This window comes from Lygodium microphyllum, chromosome 5, assembly GCF_053477565.2.
Source record: "Lygodium microphyllum isolate KBCC chromosome 5, Lygodium_microphyllum_v1.1.10, whole genome shotgun sequence".
In the NCBI taxonomy this organism is placed as follows: domain Eukaryota; kingdom Viridiplantae; phylum Streptophyta; class Polypodiopsida; order Schizaeales; family Lygodiaceae; genus Lygodium; species Lygodium microphyllum.
The window spans coordinates 56,163,098-56,185,522 of NC_141139.1; positions in this window are offsets into that span (position 1 = coordinate 56,163,098).

A 22,425-nucleotide genomic window follows, 5' to 3' on the forward strand; every position below is an offset into this window, starting at 1 on the left:
GATGCCAATAATGATGCGTGCAGGAAAATTTGCGATGCTAATAGCGACGGTAACAGGGGAAAAAAAAATTATATAGCACCATGTGCTTTATTTGGGCCATACAAAATAGTTTTTGCACTGTGTACAATGCTCATGTAAATAAAGACAAAGTGTACTTAAATCATAACACTAATACATGAAATAAATACATGATCGCATAATGAAAGTGACTGGTACAATCGTGGCAAGATATCACTACTACATATAAAATGTCTACACATATGAGGTGACCAAAAAAGAAGGGTGTGTGAGCTCCAGGGATCCAAGGGCGAGCTATAGATCCTTGCCATCCGAAAGCTCGTTCCACCGCAAAGGAGCATTGAATGGACTCTGTAAAAAAAGAAACAACTACACATCAGTCCACCATAAAATAATGCATTCTAATTAAACATGGTAACTACGGACAAGAAAGATGAGTGACTTACAGAGCCGCAGCATCTATACAATTGGTCGATCAATGCACTGAGACCATGCCTCTCTGCATATCGAGTCTCAAGGCCAGTGGGATCACAATTTGTAATGGAGTGCTGCAAAGAAAACAAAATACTAAACGTTAGAAACACAATGTCAGTACAAAGGATAAATATTGCAAAAAAATAAGCAAGCAAAACAAAAGAAAAACTTACAAAGTCCTCTAGATATGTCCTGTGGCCACCACTCCCAAGATGATGGACCACTCCAGCCTCTAGTCGTGTGCCCTCGCCATCTCCCACTGCTGATTCCAACGTCCTAGAGAATCTGGAGCCTCCTCTCTCAATCGGCACTAGTCACCCGCATCTAGCCACTCGAGCTTTGCAACCCTACTCTTGAGTGCCTTGCGTGCATCCAATCATCTGTGTGACATATATGTACGCATGCACTCCATCATCCAGCCCGTAGAAAACCTATCTACTATGGTTGGTACTGAAAACTCCTCATGCAAGGATGTTACTATGTAGTCATTGCTCCACTCCGGTATATTCTTACAATGATCCAAGATGTTGTGCCGAAAAACTTGTTGGCACAACTCTCTCATGCGAGCTATCACCCTCCTCCCCTCATCATTCATCATGATGGCTCGTGACCTATCATCTACAAGATAGGCATACCCCTCTGGGTTATGCCGAAGATGGATCCTCTCCCACCTACGACCATGCTCCTGGGCATATCCACACGAGACCCCTGTACATGTGGTGTACTGACCGGGGTAGTATCTATCAGAGTAACACCCATAGGGGTGCCACCTGCGGACGGCTGAGCCAGAGTAACTAGAGTAAACATCCCCACAGGTGTGAAAAATCCCGGAGGTGACGCAACTCTTACAAAACGACGACAAGAGACACCGTGTCCATGCCTCCACAACAACCACCTGAGCCACGCTCTCTAGAACTACCACGAGAGCGAGGAGTAGCACCTGTATCCTGAGTCGACCGCGAGCTCACTACATCTGTATCTCTGCACCATCCCCCTAACCCTAAAGCACTCCCTCCATCTAGTCCAAGTCTAGAGCGTCGACCTCGTTTACTCAAAGCTGAAGCATCTGATCGCGCTGAAGTAGATCTAATAGAGCGACCTAAGGATGTCCGAGACAATTCCTATTTCGCCATGTCTCTAAATCTCGCCATCTGATCTGGAGACATGAGCGTGAAGATATCATGCAACTCCTCATCGCTCATGCCTCGACTCAATCTGATGATCTAAGTATCCACAAATGTCACCTGCACAAACAAAAAATCATATTAGCATAATCAATTTAAATCATATAAAGCATAGTAATATAAATCTTAAAAAAAGATCCTACTTAAAATGCATATCTTATGTACCCTTATAAGCGATTAGTCAAGGAATTGAGTAAGTGAATACTCCAAGTATGAAGTATCCTATGGTCCCATGTCAATCTCATGACACAAATCGGCATAAACTGGAAGGTCGATAGACATGTCACCACAAAAGGATGAGTCCACCTCGTTCTCAATGGACTCCTATATCTCCATCATTGTTACCCGATGATGGCTCCTCTACATGCTCCAAGCTTTCGGTGGCCTCCACCCCTTGCATTATCGACCCCTCTATTTGCATATTATCCTCATCTATGCTCGGAACATCACTTTGATCATATACTCTCGCACTTCGGGGAGCTGAAGTTATAACATACCACCATCGAGGTTGTCATGGGTTTGGATAGAAGATTACCTATTCACAAACACGTACAATAGAGATTTAAATATTGTGACATATACCATGCTGTAATACAATTAACAAACAAATGAGTTCATGCAATGGACCGACAACCCGAAAGTATCGCGCAAATACGTCCTTTTTTTTTTTGAATCTATTTTGAGAAATCTAGATGAACCTCGTCAAACTATTGCTCCAGCTCCTTCAAGTACCACTTTGAACCACTGCACATTAAATAGTATCATGGAGTACTATAACAATACTTTGCAAGTTTCCAAAATACTCCATCTCATCTATAACCGTGTTTGGATCCGTTGCTCGTCGTTGGCTCTCTTGCTCAAACCTTGCCATGATACCACAGTCTGTTGTGGAGCATATTTTGTCAATACGCTCCATGCGAAAATGCCATCCGCGTGACCACGCTGCACTATATATCTTGTACTGTATATTGAAACACTCAATTAAATGTAGCATATAAAATATAGATATGAAAAATCCTAAGCACATCATCACCTTTGGACTACATCCCCTTAAGAATTCCCACTCCTCGGTTGAGACCTCCGCCCCTTCGCGAGACGCTGTGGTCATTAAAGCTCCATGCAACCATCGTGTTGAAATAAACTGCAGCATCTCTTCCATGCCTTGAGATATTGAATCGGTCAATGGCGCGTACTACGTTGAAATTCAGATTGTGCTTCCTCTCGATCTTGCCTAGCTTGCTGGTACTTGGGGAGCCACGTCTCCATTGAGGTATGGTGCAACATACAAAAGAGATTCACTTTCTCCTCCATTGCAACATCTATTCTTTTTTCTACCCCATTTCCAACCACCACATCTCCGGTCAATCTATCATCGTCCTTCAGTGACCATAGCATACTGTTGTCTGGATCCACCATTGGTAGCCATTGTGAGATATGCACTAGCGCCTCAGACACCAACCAACCTTCAGCCATGCTACCTTCTGGCCGAGCTCGTTGTCGCACAAAGTATTTCAGGGTTTTCTCTCAAAGAGACAAACTGTCTCCACTGCTCCCCGCCTTGCAGATTCAATAGAGGATGTCTCAATCTCATTTTGTGAGATTCATTGCACTAAAGTCGACAACGTGTAAATGGCTCCGTGTATTTCCGGAGTAAGGTATCCTGCGATCACGATCAGTAGTACAAACTGCCACAAATGAGAAAGCATTATGAACAATGACTACACTCCAAATAGCAAAATCCGCAGGCCACTTACAATCCATTCGTAGTACAAACCTGACATATCTTATGCCAATCATGGAATTTTAGCCGTGAGAATTGGTCGTCTTTAGAAAACGCAGACCTCAGAGAATGCATCATACCCATCGGAGTGCGGATAGACTTTACTATTTGCTTCACAATACGCTCTTCTTTAGTGGACAAAACCCAAGGAGCACGAGGTAGCTACACTTGACTACTGCCGCCAAAGCGCCTCCATTAGTACTCGACTGGGGCACTCGACTGCGACAAAGGGTGCACTCATCCTCGGGACGAGATGTTACCTCCCTGTATAGAAAATTTTCCAGCCACACACAATCTTTTTGTATATGGTATTCAATTAGCTTGTAAGTACAATGCATGATTGATATTAAATTTTCTTACCGTTTGCTGAAAATCCAAGATTGCGTGATCAATGATCTCAGATTGAAACTCACTGAAGCATCGTATGTGTTTTATAAACAATCGATGTTTTCATCGAATTGCCAGCTTGCATTGAGAGCAAGGACATGGGACACGCTGATTAAGATATGCCTCGCAATCTTGAACATCAAGACCTTCATCGTTTTCCATTTTGTCTATGTTACGACAAATAATTTGTTTTTGTTATCATTCTTTTTTTCTTTTTTAAATTGTTTGAGAAGGGATTTCTTCTCTTGTAACTCAGAAAAAATTAACGTATATAAAGTCTCAACCCACCCACCCACAAATTAACATATGTCGGAGTGTTTTCCGTATCCTGGTGTTGCACCGGACCTCGCCACCACTCTCTCTTTGTTTTTTATCCATTTATTATCTACTCTCCTTCCATCTCTCTCTCTTTTTCTCTTTATTTATTATGTTGTATGTTTATTCCCTCTCTCTCATTCCTTTTTCTTTTTTCTCTTCCTCCCCCTCTCTCATTTTCTTTGACAAAACATATCTCTCTCTCTACTACTACAACAATAACAATAACTACTCTACTACTACTGCTACTACTACTGCTACTGCTACTGCTACTGCTACTGCTACTGCTACTACTACAACAAACAAGAAAAGAAAAAAAACTACTATTACTACCACTACTACAACAACAACAACAAATAAGAAAACTAGACAACAATAAACAAGAAAACAAAAAAAAAACCATTACTACAACAACAACAACAACAACAACAACAATAAACAAGAAAATCACTACTACTACTACAACCACAACTACGACGACTACGACTACGACCACGTCTAAGACTACAACTACAACCATGACCACAACCACTACCACTACCACTGCCACTGCCACTGCCACTGCCACTGCCACTACCACTGCCACTGCCACTGCCACTGCCACTACCATTATAATAAACAAGAAAACAAGAAAAAAAACAATAATAACAACAACAACTACTACTACTACTATAATAACCATGTCCACGACCACGACTACCACTACCACTATAATAAACAAGAAAAGAAGAAAAAACAACAATAACAACAACAACTACTACTACTACTATTACTACTACTACTACTACAACAATAAACAAGAAAAGAAGAAAAAACTACTACTACTACTACTACAACAACAAACAACAAAACAACAACCTCTCCCTCCCTCTCCCTCTCCCTCTCTTTCCCTATTATATTTAATGTTTTTTCTCTCTTTTTCTCTCTCCTCTCTCTCTCTCTCATTTCCTCTCCCTCCCTCACCCTCACCCTCACCCTCACCCTCTCTTTCTCTCTTTTCCTATTATGTTGATTTTTTTTCTCTCCTCTCTCTCTCTCATTTCCTTTTCCCTCTTTCTCTCCCTCTCTCATTTTCTCTCCCTCCCTCTCTCTCTCCCTCTCTTTCTCTATTTCTCTCTTTCCCTATTATGTTTAATTTTTTTTCTCTCTCCTCTCCCTCTCTCATTTCCTTTTCTCTCTTCCTCTCCCTCTCTTATTTCCTCTCCCTCTTCCTCTCCCTCTCTTTCCCTATTATGTTTAATATTCACCTCTCTTTCCTCTCCCTCTCGCTCTTCCTCTTCCTCCCTCTCTCATTTCCTCTCCCTCCCTCTCTTTCTCTCTTTTCCTATTATGTTTAATGTTTCCCTATCTTCCTCTCCCTCTCTCATTTCCTCTCCCTCCCTCTCCCTCTCCCTCTCTCAATACACATGAATTTTAACAAAAATAAGTAAAAAAGAAAGAGAAAATACAAAAATAAAGCAAGAAGGAATAATGCACTCACCGGGCTCGAAGAAGGGTTTGGCGGCTTCTCTTTGCGACAACGGCTCCTCTTTGCCCTTCGTACACTTCCTTCTCTTCGCGAACGGCAGCCGCAGTGGTGAGAATCTTTTCTTCTTCCTCTTTCTCTCTTTCTCTCCCCCTCCCTCTCAAATGCAAGATGTTTGCTCTCTCTTTCGCTCTCTCTTTTGTTTATGCGTGCAAAATAACGCGCTCGGGTTTTAGCCCCGTCTAAGTATCGTCGCTACTCACCACTATTTTGCGTTGGAAACTGCCGTTGCTATACCTCCATATCCTTGTAGTGTGCCAGTATAGATACAAGCTGTTAAAAAGCAGCAATACCCAAAAGGGTCCTCAAGGTTTTGTTTTTCCATCAAAGGGTTGACTTGGCATAATGCCAACTATGTGCATTCACAAAAAGCCTTCCATGGAGACTCATTGAAGTTTAAAGTTATTGCGCGTAGGTGCAAGGTATGATGAGAGCCTTGAATAAAAACCAAAGGGAAAACATGCCTAAGTTGAAGTCATATTCCATTTCTCTTCTAGCCATGCATGTCATCTCCACCTCCTTTCACCTTGCCCCTATTCGAATACTATTGCATGAGCTAACAAAACCTATAAGTTCCTTTCCTCTTCCATACTCTTGCAGGAGACCTAACATGCATGTGTTTAGAAGCCCCTTGTGAACTCACAAAACTCAAGTTCTCTTTCATTTACCTTGAGATATGAAACAATATATTCCTAAACTCAGATTTATGGTTTTGTGATGGATGTGAAAGCGTTGATGTTGAGATCTAACCATGAGAGTCTTAGTCACATAAAGGTGTTGTTTTGCAACCTCTATGTGATGTAATGGAAGCCTAAGCATTCATTGGAAGTTATTACACTATTAGATTCTATGCTAGTAGAGGTGTTGTGTGTTTGACTACAATTTGAGTTCTGCTAAAGGCTAATTGCCAAGAGAGGAGATGCGTTAAATGCTAAGTTCCTAAAGCATTATAAAGCAATTTTGAGTTATTTTCTTACAAGATCTGAGAGGGCATATGGCCAGGAGTTTTTCTAGCTTTCCTTCTTTCATTACATAGGTACTAGATCCTACCTTACCATACCTTCTTGTGACAAGATCCCACATATTTTCAACCATCATGTGCACAACCCTCCTTTCCCATGGTTAATCACCCCATTACTTTTGTGCACGGGTATTCTAAACTAGATATTGATGAGTTTAAGGCTAATATTTCTACCGCATCTTAATATTACTCAGCCCACCATGACCAATTCGAGAGAAGTTAACATCAAGAGTAGGAAAGAGAACTAATAGAATAGGTGGGGGTCCTTTGTAACTTTTGGATTTGGTGTAACATTGGGGGTGACATGATGATGTGGAGATATCTTTTATCTTGTTTCTCTTTGTGCTTGTCAATTCTCCCAACAAATCTTGAAACTTTGAGCTTCGCCTTTGGTGCTGACCACTATAAAGATTATCAAGTCTTCTTCTGATCTTCAATATATTCTTGCTCTCTCTCTTTGTTCCCTACCCCTATCTCTCTTAACCTCCATCTATCTCTCTCAACCTCCATCTATCTCTCTCTTACTCCTCTCTCTCTCTCTCTCTCTCTCTCTCTCTCTCTCTTAATGATAACCATTCTTTGAGAAAGAAGCTTTAGACCAAGGGCTTAGGCTACTATATAGCCTTTTGACTATTAGTTTTTCTACTTATGCCTTTTATCCCAATCTGTCTATCATAAGCTCCTCATCTATCATAAGCTCCTCATCTATCCATAGAACTAGTTCATGTATAATAAGGGTGATAATAACAAATGCTAGTTTTCATCCTTGACTATTGTTTATTTGCCCATGATATCTTCATTCAATCAAAGAGTAATGATGGTGATTAGTTTGAGTCCTAAATGACAATGATGCTATACTCAGTGATGAGTTTGAAGACCAGTTTGTGGATGTTATTGAATGAGGATCACCTCCAAGGAGTTTGTTGGTGATGATGATGATGAGAGTGACATGCACTTCATGAAGAATGATGTTTAGTGGTAGTTGTTCATTGTGAGAATGACTAATTTTATGTTCTTCAACCTCTCCTTTGATTTTTTCACTTTGTAGGCCCCGATTCATGTGCAAAAATTTGGATTTTTGGGCTTAGGACATTATAAAATGCATATTTTTCGGGACTTGTAAAGCATTTTGAGTGGATGCATATGCTGCTTGTGTAGAAAATGAAATATCAAGTCTCAAATGTTGTCCATTTTACAAAGTGACCAACGTGTAAGATATGGGGCATTTTAATCCTAAAAGAAAATTGGAATACAAAGGAAAGTTTTGAAGCAGTGGAGAAGTGTCCACTTAGCATATTTTCATCTATCATGCATGTTTGAGATACAATTTCACATCAAAACACCTTAATCAAGTGGAAATGTGGTGTGGGCAATGACAAAGATCCAAATTTGACCAAGATTTGAAGGGGTGTGGACCAAATTTAAGGGGGCATGGGCAAAAAGGCAAAGATTACATGTCATTTTGACTATACAAATAATAAAATATGCAAGAGATCAGGGGTTTAAAAAACATGCCATATTGCTTATGGTTTTGTTATTACTGCTATGCATCTTCTTCACTTACATATTTGACATTATAAATAGACTGTATTCATTAAGTGCTTTGCATTGATACCAATCTTACTTGCTAAAAATGAGAATTTCTTGTGTTGCAAATTTAGTATTTCTCTCTCCTCAATGAAATGAATAAAACTCTCTAACTTCTTTGTGATTGCTAGTTTTTTCTAGTTTTTTTTAAAAGTCATTTCTTGATCAATTTTTTAAAAAATATTATAAATTATTTTAAAAATATAAAAATAAAAATAACTAGAGAAAATTTAGGGACGTAATCGTAAATACATAAACACATCAAATCACACCTAAAATCAAAATGGTAGTTCAATAACACGTGGATAGCCTCGATGTTATCTATCATATCCTACTTAAATGGAAACAAATCTGATTTTATATGCTAAAAGGACTAATTTTATGATGCATCTTTATGGTTAAGATGATTACATATTTTTTGTTAGCCCTAACGTAGTATGAGGCTTGAAAACTTAGTACCTTAGGGGTGTGTTACATCACCACATCTTTTAGGTTGTGTGCATGTGAAAGGGAAAGGGTTGATTGTTGCATTTGTACATAGATTTCTCATTAATGATTATCGTACACATCATGCATTCAAGCATTCCTTTGCATATCCCAAGGCATAGTAATTGTTTTAACTTTGGCCGATGTGAATGAGGAAGTACAAGTTATTCTAAGTTCATGGGTCCAACAAGATATAAGTGAGTCTAAGTGGAGTGAAACTGGTATGTTGTGTGATGGTCAAATCCCTAACTAGCTAAGGATCTTGTAACGTGTCCGCTAGTATCATCCAGGACACGTCTTAGCAGTCCATCAGAAAGGATGTCTAGAAAACTCCGCCCGGCACTCCCATGGAATGTTACGGGTTTTGCGATCTAGGTCTTCCCGTGTCTGCCACGTAGCGGAAGTATCCTGGCCGTTCCCACTTAGGATCGACCGGAATTAGGGTTTTCCTGATTGGCCATTAGCTAACAGCAACTAACATCAGACCCGAGCGAACTACTTTACGCAGAAATGCCAGGTCCGAAGCGGATTCACGCTGCACTTGGTTCAAGGAGAGTGGGAAACGAGAGGGATGCAAGGCTCAACCTCTCTGCCATAAGGCATAGTCCCATTCCGTTCCCCTAAAACAGCGTAAATCGGGTAAGACGTAACTCTAGGTCCTCGCTCTCGTTATTCGTTTTGATGATGATGATCATCCCACTGTTCTTCGAGATTTTTGAGAAAAGTTCCCGGCTAACCGGGACCACCCAACTGTAGGACGGACCCATGGCCCATCCTCCGCACTTTCCTCGGTTTGTTTTAGTTATGTAATTATCTAACACATTAATTTGACATATAACAATCAGCTTCTTTAATTAATCCTATTAAGCACTGGTTCCTTCACGTAATCTTATCACGTGACATAGAAAAACAATATCAAGCAAGTTCTTTTTTTTAATATTACATCATTTTATCATTGAAATACAAGAAGTTCCGCCCGTAGGCTTGTCCATAATCCGCCGAGGGCTATCCAGTAATCCCCAGGGATCACTATTCCAAGCTTCCGCCCGTAAACTAGTATGCGGGCCTCGAGATCCAATCCCGAGTCACGTTAGCCTCTTGTGCAGGACCCGGAAGGCGAGGGTTTTATGGCCAGAGCCCCCCCTGGCACCCAAGCGTCCTCCTACTCCAAGTAGAGCTCAACGGAGAGACCTCTCGCGGCGGGTTCGGTCCACGTACCCGGCGCGGTGAACAACCCCCTTGGTTAGGGTTAGGCAGGTAGTCGAGGGTAACTAAAACTGCCTCTTCCTTCAGCCTTTAACCTGAAGTATATGTACTCATTTAATTTGTAATTCATAATTCAAACAGAGCCCTAAAATCTCTAGCAAGCACAAACATTTTCATTAATCAACCGTGTTGTTTGGCAAACTGCTAAGGAAGTGTTCTTTCCTTTTGAGTGTATCAGCACTCGTTCCCAAGGTGTCTTGTAAATTGGCAAGATCCTTTACATTCCGCTGTAGGGCGTACCTTATTAACCCAACTTGGTCAACCCTAAAGTTCCTTAGATATGCTAGTTTCCGGTTTAGAACTTTCCTTATTTAGAAGGATATCCAAAAATACGTCCGTTTGCAAGATAACTTGCGTAGGGATCTGGCATCCCTATTGAGGGTTTCTTTTTTTCCCTTTCTCCTTGTGAATCAATTACAAGACGAAATGATTTCGTACTTGCTGCGCAAGTCCTGCGATGGAATAATCCATTTTAGATCGTTTAAGCTTATGTATGTCGGGCCTAGGGTTTCTTTTTAAGGATCTCGGGACAGCCCTAGTTCTTTATCTTTACGAATTTTTCTGACCCTACAATAAGGAAAGTAGTCAAGTGCTTACAGTATGAATATTTCTATGTTTAGATTGGTTTGGATATGTTTTGGAAGATAATATTAATCGTCTTGTCACAGTTTTGCTATCCTTGTGACAATTTACTTTTCAGTCAATACAATTCAATTTAAACTTCCTTTTTCCTTGCAGATGAACTCATGCCAAATAACAAACATTTCCCTTGCTAAGATGTGCAATTAGCAATGATAACTTCCTAGTAATTTGAGCAAGGAAAGAAACCTTTCATGAATTTAATCATTTACAATGATTCGTTGCGAAAGGAATAAGACTAATGGTGCAAGATATAATTTCTATACCTTTAGGATTTAACTAAAATATACTACTATAGTAAATGGATAATGTTGCTCGTAATTTATAATGCTTGATGCAATTCGAAGGAAACTAAGTTCTATACATTATCATTCATTCAAATAAGCTAAACTCCTTCATTACCAATAACTCGGACAAATATATCCTATCCCTAACAATTTCTCTTTGCATGATCGACTTAAAACCCAATTAAAGCCAAGAAGAAAAAACTGGTTTTGGGGTGAGATATCCACATGGATACCGGGAGATGACCCTCTCGCGGCTACACCTTGGACTTTCTTAGGAGGCATCGCAATTGTAGTTTTTCGAACGTGGAAGCAGCTCTACAACTCCTCCTAGGAATTCCACCATCGCTTCCTTGCACCGCTTGTCGATAGTAGTTTTTGGAAGGCTCCCTCCTTGGAAGTCAGGGAAATTTGAAAGGGTGTTTGAGAGTCTTCTACGATTAAGATCCATTGAAGCCATGGGGAAGGCTTAATGGTCTTTTAATGACTCGCTCAAACGAGGAACGAAAATGGATGGAAAAAACACAAGGTGCAGGAGAGAACTTCTAAGGGGATATAGTAACCGTAAAGGTTATAACTAAGGTCGAAGGACCCTTAAGTCAAACTTAAAAGGGGGTTTCAATAGGCCACAAGGGGAGGGCTAGGGAAGGTATAAATAAGGAGGAAAGAGGGGTGGTTCCAAAGAAAAGGGATAGGGGTTTAAGGGATTAACATGGGGGTGTGGTTCCAAGGAAAAGGATACGGGTTTAAGGGATTAACACGGGGGTGTGGTTCCAAGGAAAAGGGGGCTTGAGGATTTATAAAATATGAAAAAGGGGCTTAAGAAAAGGGGCTATGTGACTTTTAAAAGCACGGGGGGGGGGGGGGGGGAGGGGGAAAGAGGAGTAATAATAGGACCTTTAAGCCCACTCTTTATTGTTGAAAAACGGGTTTATGATCCTTTAAACACGAGGGGGGGGGGAGGGGGAGATGGTGGTTTTGAGGCCAAGGGAATGGGAGCTAAGGGAATTTTAAAACCGGGAGGGGGGGGGGAGAACAAAGGTTATGAAAGGGGGCTTCCTAAGGGTTTTGGAAGCTTCCCAAGAAGCTTCCAAAGCTTCTGGAGGGTGAATTCGCCACGTGGAAGAAAAGGGGATGTTTGATGGCAGCAGCTTGCGATCCAGGCGACAGTTGGTGACGTGTTGACGGCCAGGGAAAACTGCACTTCGAGCTGCTGGCGGCGTGAATACGGGCAGGGGGTCGGACTGCTGTGGCAGCTCAGATGTGACTGCTGGCGTGTCTCGTTTCCAGCGTCCAGCTTAGCTCCTCCCTCTCTCCTTCACGACCACCCTTTGTCTCTACTTCACGGCCGTGAAAGCATCTTGTCTTGTTCCATGGCATTTATAGCTGAGGGAGGAAACTCTTCCCGCCCCCATGTGGCCATACTGCATGGCCTCCTTCTAGAGCAAGCTCCAGCAAGGAGCTTGCTCACCCCTTGCTATTCCCTTCTCCTCCAGCATGACAATTGGCTAGAGGGGAGAGGGAATATTAAAAAAAATTGTCATTAATCATCCTCATGACTTATCCTTTTGGCCTCCCCTTCTAGAGGTGGTTCATGCGTGTGTTTTTTTAGCAAATCGGAATATTACATTCTCTCCCCCTTGGAGGAATCGAGATGTCCTTATCTCGAGATAAACTGGGGATATTGATGGTTGAGAGAGCTTTCATCTATCCAAGTGGCATCCTCTTCGAGATAATCTTTCCATTGGACGAGGCATTCTCTCAAGGTTCTAGATCTTAACTGTCTCTCCCTAACATCTAAGTTCCTATCGGGCCTTAGTTCAAGGACTCCTTGACTAGGCATTATAATTTTTTGATCATCAAGTACATGAGTAGGGTTGGGTACATATGTTTTCAATAGGCTGATATGGAATACATTGTGAACCTTTAGGTTCTCAGGGAGTTGCAATCTATAAGCATTGGGTCCTAGGCGCCGCTTGTATGTCTTGTCTTATTGACTTTATTTGATCATCCATGTCTTCCAACATCTGTCTTGACGCTTCAACTCTTAGGGTTGGATCAGAAAAGTTTAGGGGACTTCGACAATCATGACCATACAATGCCTGGAAAGGAGTGATCAGAATGCTCTGCTGGTAAGAAGCATTGTAGGCAAATTCAACTAATGGCAAGTATTGAATCCACCTCTTCGGCTCTCGACAGCAGTATGCCCTAAGCATATCCTCGATGATTTGATTTACTCGCTCTGTTTGGCCATCCATTTGGGGATGGTAAGTGGTGCTAAAACAGAGTTGAGTCCCAATAGCTTCAAAGATAGCTCTCCAGAAGTGTGATGTGAAGAGAGAATCTCGATCACTAATGATTCTTGTAGGTAACCCATGTAGCTTGAATATCTCCTTGATAAACAATCTTGCAATGTCAGAGGCTTTATAGTTTGTCTTTACTGGAATCAGGTGTGCAACCTTGGTAAGCATGTCAACCACAACCATAATGGAATTGTATCCTCCTTGGACTTGGGGTAGGCCCACAACAAAATCCATACTGATGAATTCCCATTTCATTTGGGGAATGTCAAGCGGTTGCAGTTTCCCTGGCATCATGACATGTTCGGCTTTGATACGTTGGCAAGACAAACACTCAGTGACATATTTGAGAACGTCACCTTTAAGCCTCTCCCAATGGTAGCTCTTCCTAACTACATTAAGAGTTTTAGCATAGCCAGGATGTCCTGCGAAAGGAGAATCATGAGCTTCCCATAATATCTTCTGCTTAAGTGACTGGCTTGCTGGTATACACAGCCTTGTTCTGTAGAAGACAAGTCCATTATCAATGAAAAATTCCTGATACTTAGCTTGCAACTTCTGATTCTGCTCCTTGGTAGATATTTCCTTTATCATTGTTTGGTAGGCCAAATCATGGCATGCTTCCTCTCTAGCTAGTTCAAGTATAGGGTTGTTTGGCATAGATACTTTTGTAGCCAGAGATCTGGCCGTTGATGGATTCTGCAAGATTAGGAAATTTAGGAATGCCTTGCGACTGAGTGCATCGGCAACTACATTCTCCTTCCCTGGTCGGTACTTGATTTCAAAATCATATTCCTCCAATACTTCAATCCACCGACGTTGCCTCATGTTGAGCTCGTTCTGGGTAAAAATCCATTTGAGACTCTTATGATTGGTTACTAGAGTAAACTTGTTACCCAACAGGTAGTGTCTCCAAAGCTTTAGAGCATGGATGACAACTAGTAATTCCAGATCATGCGTGGCATAATTCTTTTCATGACTCTTCAATTTCCTTGAAGAGTATGCTACTGGATGACCTTCCTGCATAAGTACACACCCCAAGGCAACAATGCTAGCATCAGTTACTACCTCGAACTCCTTATTGAGATCAGGAAGTTTTAGAATAGGTGCTGATACCAAACTTTGCTTCAATTTGTCGAAGTTATTTTGTTCGGAAGTTGACCATGTAATGGAAGTGTGCTTCTTTAGTAAGTCTGTAAGAGGTGTTGCAATCAAAGCATGGTTTTTGATGAAGACCCTATACCATCCTGTCAATCCAAGCAAGCTACGTATCTCTTTGACGGATGCTGGTATTGGCCATTCAAGCACATCTCTGACCTTGGCTGGGTCTACCGATATTCCTTCTGATGATACTATGAATCACAGATATTCAATCTGACGCTTGAAGAATGCATACTTCTTCATTTTTGCATACAGCTTATGAGACCTCGTTGTCTCAAGGACAATCCGAAGTTGAGGTTCATGATCTTCTTCATGTTTAGAATAGACTAAAGTGTCATCGAAGAAGACAAGCACGAAATCATCAAGATATGGTCTAAAGATATCTTGCATTAATCTATTGAAGGTGGCAGGTGTATTTGTAAGCCGGAATGACATAACCAGTAACTCAAAATGCCCATATCTTGTATTGAAGGCCGTCTTTGGAATATCTTCTTCCTTGATACTTATCTGATAGTAACCTAGCCTGAGATCAATCTTGGAGAAGATTTTTGAACCTTGAAGATGATCAAGAAGCTCATCTATTCTAGAAATAGGATACTTGTTCTTGACTGTTGATTGATTCAACCCTCGGTAATCAATACATAGTCGAAGTGTCCCATCTTTCTTTTTCTGGAATAGTACTGGAGCTCCCCACGGTGAGTTGCTAGGCCAGATGTAACCCTGATCTAATAGTTGCTTGAGTTGTTCCTTCAACTCAATTGCTTCCGGTATGGACATTCTATAAGGTCTTTTTGCAATTTGTACAGCTCCAGGCACTAGCCTAATCTCATGATCTACTTCTCTTTGAGGCAGAAGTTCAATCAATTCCTCAGGGAATACGTCAGCGTATTCCTTTAGCGAAGAAGGTCCTTCATGAGACTCTTGCTTTTGATCTAACTTGTTGAGTTTGATCAGGTAAACGGGTAATCCTTTTTTGACTCCTTTTATGATCCGAGATACTTTGGCTAATTGGATTCTTGGCACTCCTGCCTCACCTTGAGTTGTGACAAATTCCCTTTCAGAGTTTCGAAAGGAAACTTGACCCTTTCCAGAGTGGATGTGGGCGTCGTTGGGCTTAAGCCAGGGCTTAAGCCAATCCATCCCGAGTAGACACTCATGGATACCTAAATTCATGACTCTGAATTTGACTGAAGTCTTCTTTCCTCCTAGAAAGAATTCCACCTTAGCAGTTTGCCTGGTACAAGTTACCTCACAACCGTTTGCCAACTCCACAAGCAGGGTAGGTGCTTCTAATGTGTTTATTACTAAACTTTTTGCACATGCTGGTGAGATAAAGGAATGTCTACCGCCACAATCAATCAAGGTTTTGAAACCTTTACCTTGATAGTCCGACGGTGTCTGAATCACCGAGAACTGGCGATTCGGCCCTTTCTTGTGTAAAGCGGCATGGACTGTCGCTTTTTCGAATTCAGCTTCCATAGTCGGATCTTTTTCTTCTTCTTCTTCGCATCTTTGCCTATTGGCAATGCAAGCGGTTCTTCCTCTTCCACGGGTAACGGCTCCTTGACCGCGGCCTGCACCTTGGAAAGGCGTTTGACGATGTCCCCCGCTAAGCTTGGGACATTGCCTCTTGAAGTGACCGGGTTCGTTGCAGTGGAAACAACGGAGGATTTTGACTATTACTTTGAGTAGGAACAAAGTTGTTGACGTTATTTGTCCTTGCTTTCTTTCTTTGTCCCTGATTATGACCTCGAACTCTCTTCATTTGAGGTCTGATTGCTCCTCTGTTCGGGTCACTATAGGACCAAGTTTTGTTACCCCTTGGTCTAGCTTGCACCTCGTGAATTATAGGCGCCGCTCGAATGAGTGCATCCTGAAGATCTGATGGACGCATAGATTCGAGACAGGTATTTACGGGTGGATTTAAGCCCGCACAAAATTTGGACACCTGCTACGTCATGTCCATCTGTGGCGCATACTTTAAAAGTGAGACAAATTTACAGTAGTATGCGTCAAGAGTGAGTCCTAGCTGTTTTAGCTCGTAGAACTCATTCATTTTCTGCGTACGATATGCAGGTGGTAAATATCTTCCCTGCACGGCTTTCTTCAACTTCTCCAAGGTAACGGACCCCTCTGAAATCCCTTGATCCCTGCACCATTGCTTCCACCAAAGTCTGGCTTCGCAAGTGAGCTTTAACTTGGTGAGCATGGCCTGATTGGTAGGTGCAGTACCAACTGCTTCAAAGTAATCCTCCATGGATTCAATCCAAATTTTAGCATCAGCCTGGACGAATCTGCCTCTCTCGTCAAACTCAAGTGGCTTTATCTGCTTGAGGAGGAACTTCTTCTCCTGGGTCACAGCAGTACTTGATGTAGGAGGCGAATTTGGAACTTGTACCTAGGGTTGTACCTGGATAAAAGTTTTCTTAACGTTATTATATGATAATCGACGTTAGCTTATCTTTCATTTTTAGTTCAGCTATCTCGTAAACAGTGTAGATACTTAACTTTTTAACAACTCTTATGCACACCCAGATATTGATAAAAAGAAGTCTTTATTTGTATTTACATGGGCATAGCCTTTTTGAATACAACGTTTCGTGTGATGATAGGCCAATCATTACATTTATTTGGGGAGAACAACGTTGTATTGCATTTGTCTATAGGAACTGTGTACTAGTAGGGTTTTGGGTCATGGATCTTTAGGAATCGATAATTCATTGGAAGTTCAGGATACCCTTTCCATAGGAATCCATACTTCTCATGGCGGCCCAACACTTTAATCCTATCGGCTGGGATTACACGGGTTACTTCCTCATATACATATGAGTTGATTTCATCCCTCCGACCTTGAATATATAAAGTCGAATTTACGTGAGCTTCCACAAAAATGAATAGCTTCACCACTTTTAAGTCTTCCAACCACTTGATCCTTTTTAGGTTGGTCTGTAGATAAGCAAACCAGTGGGCGGCTATATAGTAGATTCCTGAAGACCCTGTCCATCTTCGTTCTATGTATAAAGGTGATGGATTATAAATCTGCTCCAGGATGTTCATCATCCCAATTCTTTGTCTATAAAGGGGAGAATGCATTGCAGTCATAAACATGACCCGAAATACCAAAAATTTGTTCCACGCTTCATAACTCTGCAAGACAGCATTGAAAGTAAGGAAATGTTTGGACAGCAGTAATTTCTTTACTTCATTTAATTGAGATTTTATAAAAGCAATTCTGTTATTGGTCGGCTCTGATACCAACTATAACGTGTCCACTAGTATCATCCAGGACACGTCTTAGCAGTCCATCGGAAAGGATGTCTAGAAAACTTAACCCGGCACTCCCATGGAATGTTACGGGTTTTGCGATCTAGGTCTTCCCGCGACTGCCACGTAGCGGAAGTATCCTGGTCATTCCCACTTAGGATCGACCGGAATTAGGGTTTTCTTGATTGGCCATTAGCTAACAGCAACTAGCGTCAGACCCGAGCGAACTACTTTACACAGAAACACCAGGTTCGAAGCGGATTCATGCTGCACTTGGTTCAAGGATAATGGGAAACGAGAGGGATGTAAGGCTCAACCAATCTGCCATAAGGCATAGTCCCATTCCGTTCCTCTAAAACAGCGTAAATCGGGTAAGACGTAACTCTAGGTCCTCGCTCTCGTTATTCGTTTTGATGATGATGATCATCCCGCTGTTCTTCAAGATTTTTGAGAAAAGTTCCCGACTAACCGGGACTACCCAACTATAGGACGGACCCATGGCCCATCCTCCGCACTTTCCTCGGTTTGTTTTAGTTATGTAATTATCTAAGACATTAATTTGACATATAACAATCAACTTCTATAATTAATCTTGTTAAGCACTTGTTTCTTCACGTAATCTTATTACGTGACATAGAAAAACAATATCAAGCAAGTTCTTTTTTTTAACATTTCATCATTTTATCATTGAAATACAAGAAGTTCCGCCCATAGGCTTGTCCATGATCTGCCAAGGGCTATCCAGTAATCCCCAGGGATCACTATTCCAAGCTTCCGCCCGTAAACTAGTATGCGGGCCTTGAGATCTAATCCCGAGTCACGTTAGCCTCTTGTGCAGGACCCGGAAGGCGAGGGATTTACGGCCAGAGCCCTCCCTGGCACCCAAGCATCCTCCTACTCCAAGTAGAGCTCAATGGAGAGACCTCTCGCGGAGGGTTTAGTCCACGTACCCGGCGCGGTGAACAACCCCCTTGGTTAGGGTTAGGCAGGTAGTCGGGGGTAACTGAAACTGCCTCTTCCTTCAGCCTTTAACCTGAAGTATAGGTACTCATTTAATTTGATATTCATAATTCAAACAGAGCCCTAAAATCTCTAGCAAGCACAAACATTTTCATTAATCAACTGTGTTGTTTGGCAAACTGCTAAGGAAGTGTTCTTTCCTTTTGAGTGTATCAGCACTCGTTCCCAAGGTGTCTTGTAAATTGGCAAGATCCTTTACATTCCGCTGTAGGGCGTACCTTATTAACCCAACTTGGTCAACCCTAAAGTTCCTTAGATATGCTAGTTTCCGGTTTAGAACTTTCCTTATTTAGAAGGATATCCAAAAATACGTCAGTTTGCAAGATAACTTGCGTAGGGATCTGGCATCCCTATTGAGGGTTTCTTTTTTTCCCTTTCTCCTTGTGAATCAATTACAAGACGAAATGATTTCGTACTTGCTGCGCAAGTCCTGCGATGGAATAATCCGTTTTAGATCGTTTAAGCTGATGTATGTCGGGCCTAGGGTTTCTTTTTAAGGATCTCGGGGACAGCCCTAGTTCTTTATCTTTACGAATTTTTCTGACCCTACAATAAGGAAAGTAGTCAAGTGCTTAGAGTATGAATATTTCTATGTTTAGATTGGTTTGGATATGTTTTGGAAGATAATATTAATCGTCTTGTCACAGTTTTGCTATCCTTGTGACAATTTACTTTTCAGTCAATACAATTCAATTTAAACTTCCTTTTTCCTTACAGATGAACTCATGCCAAATAACAAACATTTCCCTTGCTAAGATGTGCAATTAGCAATGATAACTTCCTAGTAATTTGAGCAAGGAAAGAAACCTTTCATGAATTTAATCATTTACAATGATTCGTTGCGAAAGGAATAAGACTAATGGTGCAATATATAATTTCTATACCTTTAGGATTTAACTAAAATATACTACTATAGTAAATGGATAATCTTGCTCGTAATTTATAATGCTTGATGCAATTCGAAGGAAACTAAGTTCTATACATTATCATTCATTCAAATAAGCTAAACTCCTTCATTACCAATAACTCAGACAAATATATCCTATCCCTAACAATTTCTCTTTGCATGATCGACTTAAAACCCAATTAAAGCCAAGAAGAAAAACCTGGTTTTGGGGTGAGATATCCACATGGATACCGGGAGATGACCCTCTCGCGGCTACGCCTTGGAATTTCTTAGGAGGCATCGCAATTGTAGTTTTTCGAACGTGGAAGCAGCTCTACAACTCCTCCTAGGAATTCCACCGTCACTTCCTTGCACCGCTTGTCGATAGTAGTTTTTGGAAGGCTCCCTCCTTGGAAGTCAGGGAAATTCGAAAGGGTGTTTGAGAGTCTTCTACGATTAAGATCCATTGAAGCCATGGGGAAGGCTTAATGGTCTTTTAATGACTCGCTCAAACGAGGAACGAAAATGGATGGAAAAAACACAAGGTGCAGGAGAGAACTTCTAAGGGGATATAGTAACCGTAAAGGTTATAACTAAGGTCGAAGGACCCTTAAGTCAAACTTAAAAGGGGGTTTCAATAGGCCACAAGGGGAGGGCTAGGGAAGGTATAAATAAGGAGGAAAGAGGGGTGGTTCCAAAGAAAAGGGATAGGGGTTTAAGGGATTAACATGGGGGTGTGGTTCCAAGGAAAAGGATACGGGTTTAAGGGATTAACACGGGGGTGTGGTTCCAAGGAAAAGGGGGCTTGAGGATTTATTAAATATGAAAAAGGGGCTTAAGGAAAGGGGCTATGTGACTTTTAAAAGCACGAGGGGGGGGGGAGGGGAAGAGGAGTAATAATAGGACCTCTAAGACCACTCTTTATTGTGGAAAAAGGGGCTTATGATCGTTTCAACACGAGGGGGGAGGAGGGGGAGATGGTGGTTTTGAGGCCAAGGGAATGGGAGCTAAGGGGATTTTAAAACCTGGGGGGGGGGGGGGGGGAGGGGCAGGGGAGAACAAAGGGTATGAAAGGGGGCTTCTTAAGGGTTTTGGAAGCTTCCCAAGAAGCTTCCAAAGCTTCTGGAGGGTGAATTCGCCACCTGGAAGAAAAGGGGATGTTTGATGGCGGCAGCTTGCGATCCAGGCGATAGTTGGCGACGTGTTGACAGCCAGGGCAAACTGCACTTTGAGCTGCTGGCGGCGTGAATACGGGCAGGGGGTCGGACTGCTGTGGCAGCTCAGAGGTGACTGCTGGCGTGTCTCGTTTCCCAGCGTCCAGCTTAGCTCCTCCCTCTCTCCTTCACGACCACCCTCTCTCTCTACTTCACGGCGGTGAGAGCGTCTTCTCTTGTTCCATGGCATTTATAGCTGAGGGGGGGAATTCTTCCCGCCCCCACGCGGCCATAGTGCATGGCCTCCTTCCTTCAGCAAGCTCCAGCAAGGAGCTTGCTCACCCCTTGCTATTCCCTTCTCCTCCAGCATGACAGTCGGCTGGAGGAGAGAGGGAATATTAAAAAAATTTGTCATTAATCATCCTCATGACTTATCCTTTTGGCCTCCCCTTCTAGAGGTGGTTCATGCGTGTGTTTTTTTAGCAAATCGGAATATTACAGATCTCTCATGATAAGAGACCACAACACTCCTACTTGGAGTTCAAGGATAAGCAATTAGGAAATGGACTACAACACAATCTCGGGTAAGTTACTCATGAGTATATGTGTGCATCATGTGGGTTCAAAATAAGGTATTTTTAAAATACTATTCCTATATATTTTTTACATATAGAAGGGTGTAATATAAAGAGGTTATATTTTTTTAAGAAAAAATTCACAGGTAAGGATATTTACAAATAGGCCTTGATGCACCTGATATAGAGGATATACATATGGTAACTTCCCCAAGAACACAATATTTTAGTCTCATGAGCGGCTTGTCCAACATTTTTCTTGTCCCTCATGGTCATAGATCTATGTGTGGGATTGCTATTTGAGGCCTGATAATGAGCTTAGGATGAGAGAGCCACTATCAACCCCATTTTAGGTTTCGAAACTTCCGACAACCAACTTACTATACAGCACATTATCTAGAAATGGTGAGACAAAATAATTTCGAAAAATAAGGTATAACAAAGAAATCCTAATCAATGGGAACATCAACATTGAGAAAACTAACATAGCCATTAAGAACTTGCTATTCTGGGTTCCAAAATCAAGCCATGCAAGCTCAATTATGCTAGGTAAGCCTTATTAACTAGATAGGGTTTATCTAAGAGGGAGGGAATAATGATAGGGAGCATGGGACTATTGTCCTTAGAGGAGATTAAGGTTTGATTGAAATGCAAACATGTGGTGAAGCTCTCAAAGACAAGACAATAGGCCTCATGGACAAGAAATAATGGATGTTTGAAGAGAAGAGAAGTCAATTCATGAAAGCTCTCTTGAAGGCTCCTTCAACATCATCATCATGTTTCACTTGATTAGGATCTCAATAGATCACATATGGCTGACATTGCCAGTTATTATTGTAGCATCATCATTCATCAACTTTACTTGGCTCTTGAAGCTCACCATTTGAGCTTGTAGGGAACGGATATACCTTATGACCTCATTGGAGTTGAGACATGAGAAGCATGAGGGCCAATCCATTTTCTCTTAGCTTCTTTTTAATAGCCCTTCTAGCTACACTCTTAGGTTTAACCAAATTAGTAGCTACTCCCTTCCTCACCAATTTGTGGCTAGTCACATCATACTCAAACATAAGATGTCATCAAATCAGTGGTTGAATGC